Source organism: Bombina bombina, chromosome 3, assembly GCF_027579735.1.
Source record: "Bombina bombina isolate aBomBom1 chromosome 3, aBomBom1.pri, whole genome shotgun sequence".
NCBI classification, from domain to species: Eukaryota; Metazoa; Chordata; class Amphibia; order Anura; family Bombinatoridae; genus Bombina; species Bombina bombina.
In genome coordinates this window covers 953431273-953447597 of record NC_069501.1, presented here as the reverse complement: position 1 = coordinate 953447597, position 16325 = coordinate 953431273, and the positions used below count along the sequence as shown (strand labels likewise).

The 16325-nt window shown below is 38.0% G+C and overlaps 1 protein-coding gene across 3 annotated transcripts in view; it reads left to right on the top strand.

Moving 5' to 3' along the window:
• Positions 1–16325, top strand: part of TSC22D1 (TSC22 domain family member 1) — a 343824-nt gene that overhangs the window by 117436 nt on the left and 210063 nt on the right. The gene's annotated exons all lie outside the window — the stretch shown is intronic.

The window sequence follows — 16325 nt, the reverse complement described above, 5'->3', positions numbered from 1 at the left end:
TGGGCCACATGAACTAGCAGTCTCCTGTTGTGAAAAGCAAATGCAAAAGCATGTGATTAAGAGGCTGTCTATAGAGCCTTTGAAATAGGCAGACATTTGGAGGTTTAAATGTTATAAAGTGTATTAATTTAAAAATGTTGGTTGTGCAAAGCTGGGGAATGGGTAGTAAAGGCATTGTCTAGTTTTAAACAATAACAATTTTAGTGTAGACTGTCCCTTTAACCATTGGGTAGAAGTGGTGGAGCATTTCCAGTATGAAGATTTTTATGATATTTATTGCCAGCTACTGTACAATTCCCAGTAGCACAACTGTATGATAAGATAGTGAGCTACAATTTTCTTTGTACACAGTTAGATCAAAGCTGTTTCAGGACAGTTAATTGCAAGGTCATTAAATCCCTTGAGTCACCTTCATGGCTTTCTAATCAAATGGAAGCCTTCAGCTAAACATTACAGGGATATGTGCATAAACCTTGGTTAATCTGCTTGTATGACAATGGCTATTAGCCCCCCCCCCTTCTTTCAGTTAATCAGTGCAGTGTAATAAGTCTTATGACTTGGCATGGCTCGATGTTTGTTTTATGCTTAGACTTCAGCTTTAATTGATATAGCTAGCAGTGTGTTAGTTATATATTCTCTAATAGTATTTTTATTGCAAAAGCAGTTTGAGGTACGTTTTCAGCTGTTAAAGTGACATTACACATTAAAGGGACAGTAAAGTCATAATTAGACATTCATGATTTAGACAGCAACTTTCCTATTTACTTCTATTTAATTTGCTTCCTTCTCTTGTTATCCTTTGCTGAAAGTTTATCTAGGTAAGATCAGGAGCAGCAAAGAACCTAGGTTCTAGCTGCTTATTGGTGGCTGCATATATATACCAATTGTCATTGGCTCACGCATGTGTTCATTAGAAACCAGTAGTGCATTTCTGCACCTTCAACCAATGATACCAAGAGAATGAAACAATTTAATAAATACTGTTATTTAAAAAAATAATAATAATGTTATAAGAAATACCAATTAATGATTAAAATAATTAGGGATGCACCGAAATTTCGGCCGCAGAAAGTTTCGGCCGATAATGGCATTTTTGGCTATTTCGGTTTTCGGTTATTTTGCCTGTTATTTTCGGTAAAATTGTGTAGCATGTTTCAAATTTGATGCTAGCCTAGAGCTGCTGTTTAAGTTTATTACGTGACTTACTGTTCTGCATATAATGAGTTTTCTAGGACTATACTTTATTTGGATAATTGGTAAAGAAAAAAAAAAAAACTTAAATATGATTCTGTTACATAGAACTAAATGAAGAATAATACAGTATATTAATATTTATAATTGTTTTAAGTAGGGATGCACCAAAATTTTGGTAGCCGAAAATGGCATTTTTTGCCTGTTTTTTTTTTTCTTGATAAAATTATTGTGTAGCATATTATTGTTTTAAGATATTTTTGTCCAATTTCAGTGTGTTACTTTCAATAAAAGTGTGGGCTTTTTTTTTATTGACTCTATGCAAAAAAAATAAATAAAAAAAAATATTTGAAAATAATTTGAAAAAATAAATTTTCGGTATCAGTTTCGGTTTTCGGCCAAGTTCATCCCGGATTTTCGGTTTCGGTCCAGAATTTCTATTTCGGTGCATCACTAAATATTATGAAGAAATAATTGAAAATAAGTAAACAAAAGAACCTACCTCTCACTAACAGTTTCCAAACATGTCTGATATTCAGGTTCATGCAACAAGTGCATACAATTACAACCAATAGGGATCCAGTTTATATCTCATAAATGGACCCGCCTATTCAGACATAGAAACAATCTCATACTCTGACATCACACCCATTACCCACTGTATATTGCATTAAAGAATGTTCATGATGGTTTGTCTCAGTCTTCCTTTGAAAGTTCTAGGAACTGCTTTGCCTGTCATTACTATGGACTTATTCCTAAAGATCTGTGGCACAGTTTGACAAGTTTATATGGTGCGGTGTGGCTAGAATGCCTATGAATATTTTTTTTTTTTTTGAAGTGGGCAGCAAGAAGGGGTATTGTAAAAGTAATATAAACAAATACCATTCTTGTTTTAGTGCATCTACAAATACACTTGATAAATGAGGGTATAAATAAAACATTATAGATTCAGGATCAGATTTCAATATATGTAAAATTTACAATTTCCAACTTAATATGAGGAGAGACCACGGCTTCATTCCTTGTGGGAATACAGAACCTGGCCACCAGGAGGAGGCAAAGACACCCCAGCCAAAGGCTTAAATACCTCCCCCACTTCCCTCATCCCCCAATCATTCTTTGTCTTTCGTCACAGGAGGATGGCAGAGAACTGTCAGAAGATTCGGAGTAGTCTCTTATGGAGGTTAGTACTCTACGGTATGGGTCTGGAGTTTTAAGTAGTCTTGTCAGCTTCTCAGTGAGAGCATTGACAAATGTAAGGGTCTAGAGATGCAGGTAGAGTCTTTCTGCGAAACCATCCAGACTCGTATTAACTGCTCCTAAGCAATAAGTGTTGATGAGTTTCACTGCCTGTTTCCTTCACTCAAGTCCATGTCAGGTGCGATGCTACAAGACTATCAGACTTAAGAGGCTGTGTGTCTGTTTCACGGCAGAGATTCGGTAAGATAGTTTTGTTTTATCTCATATGATAACGTAAGAAGACAGGATCACAGTGTGACTCCTTTATCTGTATGGAATCAAGGGTTAATATCTCCAGAAGGTGGTTATTAACAGAGGGGATTTATACATAACTTGCTTTATTATGTGTTATGCTGAGATATGTGTGAGATGAGGCTCAGGCAGATGTGGACCATTTTAGGTTTTACTTTAGTTTTTGAGATGATTGCGCGGCCTGTAATTTTTGGCGCGTTTCTCTCCTGGAGCAGGGGCGGTCCTGCATGGCACTCCATGTGACCGGGTGTGGTCTCATTGACTTTTTCCTGACCATGCGTTTTACAGGTGAAGAAGCGGTTTCTCTATGGGGCCTGGGTCATAGGAGGTGGTAAGTGCCCTGACCATTGGGGGTATAAAGGTGCCATTTATTTTGTTCTATTGTCCATCTTAAAAGTGCAAGCTATGGAGGACTCTGATGTGTTAGAGGGTACTCCCTCTTTTCCTAAATCTAATACCTGTTTTTATTGTGAGGAGGCTACGGTATACCCGCCTGCTCAGTTATGTTCCACATGCCTGAATAAGGTAATTTATATCTTAAAAGACAATGATGTTTAGTACCACTGAGCCGTCCACCTCTGAGGGGTCTCCGTCCCGTGAGGTGCGTTCCCTGCAATCATCTCCTACTACACATGCAGCTTCCCATTGCACTGCTAATCCTCCTTCGGGAGGGGCCCTCTTACCGACAGACCTTTCTGAACAGTTGCAAACGCTAAGCGCAAGCGAAAGGTCAAATATTGCTATCCCACCCAGGGGTCATCTACCAATTTTTTGGATTTATCTGATACTAGATTATCCACTGATGAAGACGCCTCTAGAGACTCTTTCAGGGTCTCTATCCTTAAACGACTAACTTTTTATTTACCTGTTTTACTTATTTGTATCACTTGTTTTAATTTATGCTCTTGACAAAGACGTATAATACGTTGAAACGCGTTGAGCAAATAAAACCTTTTTTACCTTACTTGAAATACTGTCAAGATCTTACTTTGCTGTGCCGGGCCGGAATCTTCTTATATATGGATTAAGTTACTACATCTTTTATTGTACATTGGATATCTTTGTCACTTGGGTTTCCATTCATTTATAGTCCTATATTTGGATACCCTGGGCATTCAACACTAGGATCCTGTGGACTCTTGTCATCCAACGTTACACCCTATTCCAGCTGAACAGATACATCTTATGGAGTGTGTATACTGCACCCATATTTATTGGCTTTTATATATGCCTCAAGCCTTTTTCTCTTCATTTACTAGAGAAAATCACCTAATAGACCTGCACCATCTATCACCACTACCTATCTATATACAGTCACAAAGGAGAGACTGCAAGAAGGCTGCGGTCTGATCTAAAGGAGAGTATCAGTTCTTAGTTCATGCATTACAGAATATTGTGTTTTTTCTAATATTGTGTTCCATCTAGCACCTCTGTATATTGCTTGTACCAAGCATAATTTATGTTGTTATAACATCATTCATAAATGTTACTTAAGCTATCCAAAGCACATATTAATTGCAGAAATTTAACGTAAATTGAATTAATGATGATTTGTACAATAAGCAATTTTAGCTTGATATCGGCTTAAAGGGGCAGTAAAGTCAAAACTAAACTTTCATGATTTGAATAGAGCATGCAATTTTAAAGGGACATTGTACACTAGATTTTTCTTTGCATAAATGTTTTGTAGATGATCCATTTATACAGCCCGCCTGGTAGTGTTTTTATAAAAATTTTTAGTTTTGCGTATTTTTCAAGAACATTGTGCTGATTTTCAGACTCCTAACCTAGCCCCGCAGTGCCAGATGTATACGGACGTTTACAGTCTACTGCAGGCTCCTGTTTAGGTTATCTAACTTTTCATATGCAGGGAAGTGGGGAGTGTCTGCTCTTTTTGTTTACCCAGACCCTTTTAGTGGGTGTCCCTGACTACCTCAGCAACAGTGCTAAACTGGGAGCTTCTAAGTAGGTTTTTAAAAGGGTTTATACTGGATTTTTATATCAGTATCTTTGCATATTATTCTTTATAGTAGTGTCTATTACATGCAGTTAAATGAAAATTGGTGTATACTGCCCCTTTAAACAACTTTACAGTTTACTTCTGTTATCAAAATTGCTTCGTTCTCTTGGTATGTTTTATTGAAGAGTAAAAGTAAGTTGGCTCATAAGAGCTCAGGAGTGAGCACATGTCTTTAGTACTCTATAGCAGCAGTGTTTTGCAGTATTATATAACAAAGCTACAAATATTTTACATGATCAACTTATTTTACTGAGCATTATATTATAATGTAAGTGTCTCTCCTTTAATATAAATATTAGTGAACTCTTCTTGAGACACACAGTTCCCAGGGGGCAGACTGCTTTTAAAACAATAAATTTAAAGAGAAAAGCGCTCAACCTGAGAATGAACAATAGCATAATAGCTTGTTCTATGGCTAGTTACCACCCAAGAAGCAGCCTCTTTTTGCTCAACATGTGCCTTTCACAGAGAAGAACTTTCCTGAAGCATATCATTCTGATCCTGACTTCACAGTACAGTCCAGCCCCGAAATACCAGGCAATCCCTCTCTGAACAAGAGAAACACCAAAACCCCAGACGTATGTTTCGACCTATTGTGGGCCTCGTCAGTGAGGTGCAGCCATATCCCTCTAGGCACACTGAGCAACGGGTCCACGTCTGGCTTCCCGCATCATACTGGTAAGTCAGGATCAGACTGATATGCTTCAGGAAAGTTCTTCTCTGTGAAAGGCACATGTTGAGCAAAAAGAGGCTGCTTCTTGGGTGGTAACTAGCCATAGAACAAGCTATTATGCTATTGTTCGTTTCCAGGTTGAGCACTTCTCTTTTTTTATTTATGCTTTTAAAACAATCTCTGAGATGCCTTGTAATACTGACAAATTAACCTTATAGAATTTCACCACTAGAGAGCTTTAGAGAATTGGGCCCATAGTTTGGATTACGCACAGGAGTGAGGTGCTGAGATGGTCTGGCAATGCTTTGTAACTCCTGTGTGGACCATGTATTTAAAGGGATACTCAAGTAAAAATAAACTTATGATACAGACAGAGAATGCAGTTTTAAGAAACTTTCCAATTTACTTCCATTATCAAATTTTGCAGTGTCTCTTTTTTTCTTTCATGTAATTAGCAAGAGTCCATGAGCTAGTGACGTATGGGATATACATTCCTACCAGGAGGGGCAAAGTTTCCCAAACCTCAAAATGCCTATAAATACACCCCTCACCACACCCACAAATCAGTTTTACAAACTTTGCCTCCCATGGAGGTGGTGAAGTAAGTTTGTGCTAGATTCTTCGTTGATATGCGCTTCGCAGCAGGCTGGAGCCCGGTTTTCCTCTCAGTGTGCAGTGAATGTCAGAGGGATGTGAAGATAGTATTGCCTATTTGAATTCAATGATCTCCTTCTATGGGGTCTATTTCATAGGTTCTCTGTTATCGGTCGTAGAGATTCATCTCTTACCTCCCTTTTCAGATCGACGATATACTCTTATATATACCATTACCTCTACTGATTCTCGTTTCAGTACTGGTTTGGCTTTCTACTACATGTAGATGAGTGTCCTGGGGTAAGTAAGTCTTATTTTTGTGACACTCTAAGCTATGGTTGGGCACTTTATATAAAAGTTCTAAATATATGTGTTTGAACATTTATTTGCCTTGATTCAGGATGTTCAACATTCCTTATTTCAGACAGTCAGTTTCATTAGTTGGGATAATGCATTTGAATAATCAATTTTTCTTACCTTAAAATTTGACTTTTTTTCCTGTGGGCTGTTAGGCTCGCGGGGGCTGAAAATTAATTCTTCATTTTCATATTATTGCGTCATTCTTGGCGCTGACTTTTTTGGCGCAAAAAATTTTCTTTGTCATTTCCGGCGTCATGTCATTTTTTTTACGTTTTTGCGCCGGATGTGGCGTCATTTTTGGCGCTTAAAGCATTTAGGCGCCAAATAATGTGGGCGTCTTTTTTTGGCGCTAAAAAATATGGGCGCCATTATTGTCTCCACATTATTTAAGTCTCATTGTTTATTTGCTTCTGGTTGCTAGAAGCTTGTTCATTGGCATTTTTCCCATTCCTGAAACTGTCATTTAAGGAATTTGATCAATTTTGCTTTATATGTTGTTTTTTCTATTACATATTGCAAGATGTCTCAGATTGACCCTGATTCAGAAGATACTTCTGGAAAATTGCTGACTGATGCTGGATCTACCAAAGTTAAGTGTATTTGTGGTAACTGTTCCTCCGGCTGTTGTTTGTAATGAATGTCATGACAAACTTGTTAATGCAGATAAGATTTCCTTTAGTAATGTTCCATTACCTGTTGCTGTTCCATCAACATCTAATATTCAGGGTGTTCCTGTTAACATAAGAGATTTTGTTTCTAAATCTATTAAGAAGGCTATGTCTGTTATTCCTCCTAGTAAATGTAAAAGGTCTTTTAAAACTTCTCATTTCTCAGATGAATTTTTAAATGAACATCATCATTCTGATTCTGATAATGGTTCTTCTGGTTCAGAGGATTCTGTCTCAGAGGTTGATACTGATAAATCTTCATATTTATTTAAAATGGAATTTATTCGTTCTTTACTTAAAGAAGTCTTAATTGCATTAGAAATAGAGGAATCTGGTCCTCTCGATACTAAATCTAAACGTTTGAATACAGTTTTTAAACCTCCTGTAGTTATTCCAGAGGTTTTTCCCGTTCCTGATGCTATTTCTGAAGTAATTTCCAGGGAATGGAATAATTTGGGTAATTCATTTACTCCTTCTAAACAGTTTAAGCAATTATATCCTGTGCCATCTGACAGATTAGAGTTTTGGGATAAAATCCCTAAGGTTGATGGGGCTATCTCCACTCTTGCTAAACGTACTACTATTCCTACGGCAGATAGTACTTCCTTTAGATAGGAAAATTGAATCCTTTTTAAGAAAAGCTTACTTATGTTCAGGTAATCTTCTTAGACCTGCTATATCTTTGGCGGATGTTGCTGCAGCTTCAACTTTCTGGTTGGAAGCTTTAGCACAACAAGTAACAGATCATAATACTCATAGCATTGTTAATCTTCTTCAACATGCTAATAACTTTATTTGTGATGCCATCTTTGATATCATTAGGGTTGATGTCAGGTATATGTCTTTAGCTATTTTAGCTAGAAGAGCTTTATGGCTTAAAACTTGGAATGCTGATATGTCTTCTAAGTCAACTTTGCTTTCCCTTTCTTTCCAAGGTAATAAATTGTTTGGTTCACAGTTGGATTCTATTATTTCAACTGTTACTGGGGGGAAAGGAACTTTTTTTACCACAGGATAAAAAATCTAAAGGTAAATTTAGGTCTGCTAATCGTTTTCGTTCCTTTCGTCACAATAAGGAACAAAAACCTGATCCTTCCCCTACAGGAGCAGTGTCAGTTTGGAAACCATCTCCAGTCTGGAATAAATCCAAGCCTTTTAGAAAGCCAAAGCCAGCTCCCAAGTCCACGTGAAGGTGCGGCCCTCATTCCAGCCCAGCTGGTAGGGGGCAGATTACATTTTTTCAAAGAAATTTGGATCAATTCGATTCACAATCTTTGGATTCAGAATATTGTTTCACAAGGGTACAGAATAGGCTTCAAGATAAGGCCTCCTGCAAGAAGATTTTTTCTTTCCCTTGTCCCAATAAATCCAGTGAAGGCTCAAGCATTTCTGAAATGTGTTTCAGATCTAGAGTTGGCTGGAGTAATTGTGCCAGTTCCAGTTTTGGAACAGGGACTGGGGTTTTACTCAAATCTCTTCATTGTACCAAAGAAGGAGAATTCCTTCAGACCAGTTCTGGATTTAAAAATATTGAATCGTTATGTAAGGATACCTACATTCAAAATGGTAACTATAAGGACTATTCTGCCTTTTGTTCAGCAAGGGCATTATATGTCCACAATAGATTTACAAGATGCATATCTGCATATTCCGATTCATCCAGATCACTATCAGTTTCTGAGATTCTCTTTTCTAGACAAGCATTACCAGTTTGTGGCTCTGCCGTTTGGCCTAGCAACAGCTCCAAGGATTTTTACAAAGGTTCTCGGTGCCCTTCTATCTGTAATCAGAGAACAGGGTATTGTGGTATTTCCTTATTTGGACGATATCTTGGTACTTACTCAGTCTTCACATTTAGCAGAATCTCATACGAATCGACTTGTATCGTTTCTTCGAGAACATGGTTGGAGGATCAATTTACCAAAGAGTTTCGTTGATTCCTCAGACAAGGGTAACCTTTTTAGGTTTCCAGATAGATTCAGTGTCAATAACTCTGTCGCTGACGGACAAGAGACGTCTAAAATTGGTTTCAGCTTGTCGAATCCTTCAGTCTCAATCATTTCCTTCGGTAGCCTTATGCATGGAAATTCTAGGTCTTATGACTGCTGCATCGGACTCGATCCCCTTTGCTCGTTTTCACAAGCAACCTCTTCAGCTCTGTATGCTGAACCAGTGGTGCAGGGATTATACAAAGATATCACAATTAATATCTTTAAAACCGATTGTACGACACTCTCTGACATGGTGGACAGACCACCATCGTTTAGTTCAGGGGGCTTCTTTTGTTCTTCGACCTGGACTGTGATCTCAACAGATGCAAGTCTGACAGGTTGGGGAGCTGTATGGGGGTCTCTGACAGCACAAGGGGTTTGGGAATCTCAGGAGGCGAGATTACCAATCAACATTTTGGAACTCCGTGCGATTTTCAGAGCTCTTCAGTCGTGGCCTCTTCTAAAGAGAGAGTCGTTCATTTGTTTTCAGACAGACAATGTCACAACCGTGGCATATGTCAATCATCAAGGAGGGACTCACAGTCTGGCTATGAAAGAAGTATCTTGAATACTTGTATGGGCGGAATCCAGCTCCTGTCTAATTTTTGCGGTTCATATCCCAGGTATAGACAATTGGGAAGCGGATTATCTCAGTCGCCAAACATTACATCCGGGCGAATGGTCTCTTCACCCAGAGGTATTTCTTCAGATTGTTCAAATGTGGGGACTTCCAGAAATAGATCTGATGGCTTCTCATCTAAACAAGAAGCTTCCCAGGTATCTGTCCAGATCCAGGGATCCTCAGGCGGAAGCAGTGGATGCATTGTCACTTCCTTGGAAGTATCATCCTGCCTATATCTTTCCGCCTCTAGTTCTTCTTCCAAGAGTGATTTCCAAGATTCTAAAGGAGCATTCGTTAGTTCTGCTGGTGGCTCCAGCATGGCCTCACAGGTTTTGGTATGCGGATCTTGTCCGGATGGCTACTTGCCAACCGTGGACTCTTCCGTTAAGACCAGACCTTCTATCGCAAGGTCCTTTTTTCCATCAGGATCTCAAATCCTTAAATTTGAAGGTATGGAGATTGAACACTTGATTCTCAGTCATAGAGGTTTCTCTGACTCCGTAATTAATACTGTGTTACAGGCTCGTAAATCTGTTTCTAGGAAGATATATTATCGAGTCTGGAAGACTTACATTTCTTGGTGTAATCATCATTTTTCTTGGCATTCTTTTAGAATCCCTAGAATTTTACAGTTTCTTCAGGATGGTTTGGATAAAGGTTTGTCTGCAAGTTCCTTGAAAGGACAAATCTCTGCTCTTTCTGTTCTTTTTCACAGAAAGATTGCTAATCTTCCTGATATTCATTGTTTTGTACAAGCTTTGGTTCGTATAAAACCTATCATTAAGTCAATTTCTCCTCCTTGGAGTTTGAATTTGGTTCTGGGGGCTCTTCAAGCTCCTCCGTTTGAACCTATGCATTCGCTGGATATTAAATTACTTTCTTGGAAAGTTTTGTTTCTTTTGGCCATCTCTTCTGCTAGAAGAGTTTCTGAATTATCTGCTCTTTCTTGTGAGTCTCCTTTCCTTTTCTGATTTTTCATCAGGATAAGGCGGGGTTGCGAACTTCATTTAAATTTTTACCTAAGGTTGTGAATTCTAACAACATTAGTAGAGAAATTGTGGTTCCTTCTTTGTGTCCTAATCCTAAGAACTCTAAGGAAAGATCGTTGCATTCTTTGGATGTAGTTAGAGCTTTGAAATATTATGTTGAAGCTACTAAAGATTTCCGAAAGACTTCTAGTCTATTTGTTATCTTTTCTGGTTCTAGGAAAGGTCAGAAGGCTTCTGCCATTTCTTTGGCATCTTGGTTAAAGTCTTTGATTCATCATGCTTATGTCGAGTCGGGTAGAACTCCGCCTCAAAGGATTACAGCTCATTCGACTAGGTCAGTCTCTACTTCCTGGGCATTTAGGAATGAAGCTTCGGTTGATCAGATTTCAAAGCAGCAACTTGGTCTTCTTTGCATACTTTTACTAAATTCTACCATTTTGATGTGTTTTCTTCTTCTGAAGCAGTCTTTGGTAGAAAAGTACTTCAGGCAGCTGTTTCAGTTTGATTCTTCTGCTTATAATTTCAGTTTTTTTCATTATAAGATTTAAACTTTGTTTTGGGGTGTGGATTATTTTTCAGCGTAATTGGCTGTCTTTATTTTATCCCTCCCTCTCTAGTGACTCTTGCGTGGAAGATCCACATCTTGGGTATTCATTATCCCATACGTCACTAGCTCACAATTACACAATTACATGAAAGAAAACATAATTTATGTAAGAACTTACCTGATAAATTCATTTCTTTCATATTAGCAAGAGTCCATGAGGCCCACCCTTTTTGAGGTGGTTATAATTTTTTTTGTATAAAGCACAATTATTCCAATTCCTTATTTTTTATGCTTTCGCACTTTTTTCTTATCACCCCACTTCTTGGCTATTCGTTAAACTGATTTGTGGGTGTGGTGAGGGGTGTATTTATAGGCATTTTGAGGTTTGGGAAACTTTGCCCCTCCTGGTAGGAATGTATATCCCATACGTCACTTGCTCATGGACTCTTGCTAATATGAAAGAAATGAATTTATCAGGTAAGTTCTTACATAAATTATGTTTTTTATACAGGTACACACTTTCTGGGGAACATGATCCTACTTGGCATGTACACAAGCTCTCACAGGATGTATCTATACAAGTCTGTGATTGGCTGATGTCTATCACATGATACAAGGGGCTGCAAAATGGGAGTAAAAATAAATTTGTCAGAAAAAAAATCTACTGCTTATTTGAAATTCAGAGAAGGTGTAAAATCATTGTCTTTTTATTATGCACTTTTTAATTATGCCATTCTACTGTATTGAGTGGTCCTTTAACATCCTTTGTGGTTGTTAAGCAGTTAAATGCAGCTATTTCTGCAAAAATCAAATGCCCTATCACATCTATCACATTTATGTATTTTATAATTGCATTGTTAAAAAAAATAATTATGTGAATAGATGGTCATATTATAATACAATTTTTAATGTTGTCTAGTTCTATGTGAAGCTTTTTCCGCTTTATTTTCTAATTTCTTTGGATGTTTCTATTTATGTCCCTCATGTCTCTGGAGAGTTTGCAGTCCCTGGCTGGGTACACACCATGTAGTTAATCTACCCCTCGGAACAATACAACAGTGCAAAAGACCGTAACCAGTTTTCCACTGCAATTGTAACCCCACCTAATATTCCTTGTAGTGTTTCCTCTTGGCTTTACACTTGATGGTGGAAGCTATTAATTGCTTTATCAACTACATGTTCTGTTCCACATAAACATAAAACTTTGATATTTTGTGTCTTACCTTGTAGGTCTGTATCCTATGCAAAATGTCAGTGGGGTTGTTAAAACCTATGTAAGTTGTGTTTTGTAGCATATGGATCTACGTGTTTATATGTACAGCTGCAATAAGTTGAGGACCTGACTTTGAAATATGTTTGATGCTCATCCATTATTAATGAATTCTGTTGATTGTTTTCTAATTTCAAAGCAAGAATGTTGCTAGGTAAGCCTAATGTATGCACGGAATGTGCTCACTGAACACTGCTCTGCTATAGTATGGATTAGGAGTCGGGGTTTCTAAATTGGTTTGCAACCTGATTTTATATTTTGCATATATGAATGACCAATGACTATCTAATTGCTGAAAAGATTGTCAAATATGCACAGTTACAATTCATGAGAAATATTTTTATAGTTCTTGTGATTATATTTTTCCTTGCTGAGCATACAAGGATCACAATGAAATATTGTAGTAATTACATGAAAATGTTTTACACAGTATATTTTGATTTTATGTCTTACTTTTGTAATTTATAACCTGTAATGACTTTTAATATTTTATGATGAGCCAGAACAAAGCAGTATATAAAATGAGTTTTCAGGCTCCAAGTTAATCCCTCACGGTAAACAGATATTCTATTTATGGATGTCCCAACACAGTAGAGAAAAAAGCTGTGGGAGATTGATTTTGACAGTTCATGGAAGAGGGATTTGTGGTAGTTTTAAGCAACTTTTTAATTTACTCCTATTAATTTTTCTTCATCCTCTTGCTATCTTTATTTCAAAAGGCAGGACTGTAAACTTAGGAGCCTGTCCGTTTCTGGTTCAGCACCTGGGTAGTTCATGCTGATCATTTAGCCACTAATCAGCAAGCGCTTCCCAGGTGCTGAACCAAAAATTGGTCTACTCCTAAGCCTTGCATTCCTGCTTTTCAAGAGACCGAAGAACAATTGATAATAAGAGTAAATTAGAAAGTCGCTTTCTCTATATGAATCGTGAAAGAAAAAAAAAATGGGTTTCATATCCCTTTAATGTCATTTGGTCCTCCCTCCTAGTCGGACAGTCTTCTCACATTTGCACATTCTATTTCAGACACCCCTGGTTCAGACACAGCTTATTTGCACATCAGGGCCCATATATAATGTAACTAGGTCACAGGTATCATTGTCAGGCACATTCAGTGATAAATACAGTGATACCAACCTGTCCAGATCAGTACCTAGCAATACATTCTTTGTAGCTATATTGTGATACCCACACATTTCTTAAACCTTTCCCTGCTCCTTAATCAAGACGTGCCATAGACACTGCCGGTTGTACCCCCCAAATGTCCTTAAAGCTCAACAGCTCTGGATGCACAAGAGTCACATCTGCCCCTTGTCCCTGAGTCCCAGTGTTACCTTGCTCCCCACAGTGACCGTTTGTAGATTTCCATTGTTGTTGTTTTCCTCTGACCTGGTGACAGACACCACAGAAGCAGGTATTTCTAAAGGAATACACCCTCCAGCTGATTGGCCAATTTTATTTTTTTTCTCCTCTGGACAAGTGGAACTCATATGCCCAAGCTTGTGACACACAAAACACCTGCATTTATCTCCCTGCCCAGAAGTGGCACTAGCTCCCCTCTCCCTAAGGAAGCTGAAGCAAAAGATGGTACAGCATGCTTGGTGATGGGGGTTTGTGAAGCAGCACTTTTCCAGCTTGATGCCCTCTTAGCAAAGTCTCTACTGTTACGCACTGGAAATCTCCTAGCACCCACTCCTGCACTTCTGCTAGGCACAGCTGCCTGAACTTTTCCTTGGCCATCAGATCCTTCAGTTCGAGTTTCCTTGGGCTTCTGCTGTATGCCCCAGTAGTACAAAATGAAATAGGAAAGAAAAAACAAAACTAGGCGGGGAATCTGTTGCAATGTGTGACTTAATAATACATTGCATTTTGGCCTATGGAATTTGTGAAAGTCACAATTTCTTTTAGTACTTGGATTTCCACACTAGAAAATCCACGCAAAAAAACTAAAATCTAATAAAATAAAAAAATATCAGCACCCCTAGCCACCAGTTTGTGACGTACATGGGTTTAACCCACCCTACAACAGTCACCAGTTTGTCACAGAAATGGTTAACCAACACCTTTCCACCCTAACCAGTTTGTCACAGCCTATATACAAGGCAAGTGACTCAGTTCAATGGGTGCAAGGGTTAACTAACACTCGTCTGTACAGACCCAGAAAAATGCCACCCACACTAAACTATTTCTATTGCCACTACATAGGAAATCCTAATGAAAAACTAACATTAAAAATCACAAAATGCAATTTGGCACCAATCAATCTAAAAAACTAGCCTCTTTGGTAACGTGGTATAGATATTAGCCAAAAACAAAATGATGGAGTATCGTTTGTTCGCAAAAAGGTTCTCAGTGTATTTGTATAAAAAAAGGAATGAACTAATACACAGAAAAGCAAACCATTTTAAAATAAAAGGAGAAAAGATAACAGAATATAATACTGTACTAGCTTAGATCTCTGTCTAAAGGTAGCTTCATAATAAAAATGGTCCGCAGCCTCCCATGTTGAATGATATTTTACTGAATTCACCATTAAAAATACATTTTTTTTCTGTGCTCAGGTTTCTGACCAGGCCCCTTCTAGGGTGGGGGTGGGCAAGGAAGGTATGGCAAATTTGTGGCAAACCCTGTCTGAAGCTATAGGGTACCTTTTTATAATTTTAGCTTTGTAAACACAGTACATATACTTATAAGAAATCCCATTGTGACATAATGAATATTATTTTGATACCAAACATAACATGTATGCATATTTAGTCATCCAGTAACATAAACCTGATTAACCCCTTAATGACCACAATGTACCCTGTATGTCACTGGTCGTTAAGGGGTTTTTCAGGACATAATAGCACAAGTCTAGCAAGAAGATGCTATTAATGCCCTCCCTCCAGCAGGCTTTGTGGAATAGAGCAGTCTCAACGCTGGTGGCAAGACCGCGCTATAAAACAATCAAGTCCTAAAAAAAGGCCAGCGACATACAGGGTACGTCGCTGGTCCTTAAGGGGTTAAAACATGTCTCTAGATATACTAAAGTTTCAACTCTAATTGACCTCTATCTTGATAGAGGGTACTGTCTTCTATCACTCTGTGTTGACATGTTGGGCCCTAAAGATCACTGTAGTGAGAAGACCGAATTATCCCACTGTATCTTGTTGAACCAGGTGCGGGTTGTACAAATCAGTGGTCCCATAAGTTTGATTTTTTTTTTACAGTTATGACGTGTGTTAAAAATTTGTAAATAGCAAACATTGGAATACCCGGACATACAGAAAAAAAGAATTAACCAATGACATTCTAAAATATTAAGGTCTTCATGGCACCCTTGTTTAAAGGACTATTTGTAAGCATGAGTTAGGTCCACAGCCAATACAGCTCATTTACCGGAAGAAGCACTTGGTTAGCTGTGGGTGGATGTTATTGACTGTAACATTGTAACAAAGGTTTTTTTCTTTTGAGTTTTGACCTAGAGAAATGACTGTTTGGTTCTAGGGATATAATAAATTTGTCAGACAGGTTTCTTATTCTGTGAAAAGTGAATAGGGGCATTTTATACAGTGTTAATGAATTGGGCTGAGACTTGCTTATAGGAATTGTGAGCAAGTGATTATTTTTATGGTATTCACCTATTTAGAGGCCTGTTATCCTTGAAAGTGAGACTTTCCATAGTGGAATATTATTACCACCTTTTTTTGTTGTTGTTAGGGAGACATTGTACTAAGGAAGTGTCTGTAATGCAAGTCATATTAACAGTAACTTTGGTCACTCAGCAGTAAGATATTGACAGGGGCAGCTGAGGAGGGTTTATAAAGCATTTTAGCATTCTATCCATTGTGTGGTTTTAAAGAATAACACACTTCTAACCAGAAGGTATCAGTGATATAACATAACACAGCATCTGTTATGGTTCACTTA